Source organism: Echinops telfairi, unplaced genomic scaffold (genome assembly GCF_000313985.2).
Source record: "Echinops telfairi isolate 266 unplaced genomic scaffold, ASM31398v2 ScPeMD7_140;HRSCAF=443, whole genome shotgun sequence".
NCBI classification, from domain to species: domain Eukaryota; kingdom Metazoa; phylum Chordata; class Mammalia; order Afrosoricida; family Tenrecidae; genus Echinops; species Echinops telfairi.
The window spans coordinates 392,533-393,913 of NW_022104038.1; the positions used below are offsets into that span (position 1 = coordinate 392,533).

The 1,381-nt window shown below is 44.0% G+C and overlaps 1 non-coding gene across 1 annotated transcript; it reads right to left on the reverse strand.

The window, feature by feature from the left end:
* Nucleotides 1-943: 943 nt before the first annotated feature.
* TRNAL-UAA lies at nt 944-1,026 on the reverse strand. Its single transcript has one exon. It is a non-coding gene; the product is annotated as a tRNA-Leu (tRNA).
* Between the last annotated feature and the right edge of the window lie 355 nt (nt 1,027-1,381).

The following is a 1,381-nucleotide window of genomic DNA, read 5'->3' on the forward strand; positions in this document are numbered from 1 at the left end:
TGTGGATTGTGATAAGAGCTGTAACAGCCCCAAATAAAATGATCTTTAAATTTAAAAAAAGATTAATTGCCTAGTAATTAATTGGTCATCAAGTCAGTTCTTACAGAGACCCTAGAGGGCAAGAAAGAAATGTCCATTTCTGTGTCTAAGGCTGGAAATCCGTACTGAAGCAGGAAACCTCATCCTTGGGGGGGAGGGGAGAAGTGGGGGGGCAGACACTGGTGGTTGCGGACACCCGACCTTGAGGATTCACAGGCCATCACGGTACCCACTACGCCGACAGATACTTCCTTTTACATTTAAAGAGCTCGGGTAAATCATGAGACAAGTCAGCGAAGTCCCACAGACCCGAGTAAAGGAAATTCACCAGCTGTTCACAGGAAAGGAAGGAAATACAGGTACAAAAAGATGCTCAGCGGGGCCACAATCAGGGAATTGCAAGGGGAGCTTGTCTGCATTTTAAACCGGAAAAGGAAGAGAAAGAACATTGTTTTGTTTGTTAACCCAGGCTGTACTGGTGAGGATTCGTTTATTCATTCGACCTTCTGCAAGCAGTGAGCCGCTGGAGAGGGTCTTGCAAAAATTGGAGCTTTTTAAAGTACAGTTATTTGGAAGCAAGTGAGTGCTCTTGGCAAGTAGCTCTGGCCTGCTGGGCGCTGCAAGAAGGCAGGGGCTCTTGATTGCCTTAGGAGCAAATAGCCTCAGATTCAACACAACAGAGTAATTTTATCACCTCTATAGGCAAGCCATCGATTTAAGTGCTTTTTTCCTTTTTAGGAACTGACAAAGCCGTGTTAAAATTCATTAAAGCGCTTACTGGTTGAGGTACTTCCTATAGGTCGGCGGACAAAATTAGGGAAACTAATTTCTCTAGGGAGCACGACAAATTACATATATCCAGCTATAGAACCGCAAGTAGAATCCTAGAACTGAAAAACCAATCTACCGAGAGTGGGGTTCGAACCCACGCGGGCACTTGCCCATTGGATCTTAAGTCCAACGCCTTAACCACTCGGCCATCCCGGTGGCACAGGTAAAAGGTTAGTAATCATTTCTTTATTCCAACCATGTGCTGACAGATTCTAGGCGGCTTTAAAAAGCATATTTTAAAAAATTCTTTTAATGTTACTTAGAAGTTAATGGAAAGGTTCGTTTTCAACAATGGTCTCTAACCGTTCGTATCTTTCACACACGCTGAGCATTAAGGAAGAAACAGGCAACGATGTCAAGGATTCCTGTTCTTTTAAAATCATTAAAAGATGAAGGGGGGGGCAGAAGAAATGAGGGGGAGGGGGGAAAAAAGGAAAATGAGCGGATTCCGGGAACCCAAGAGGCAAGCGAATTTTGGGAATGATGAGGGCAACAAATGTATAGATGTGCT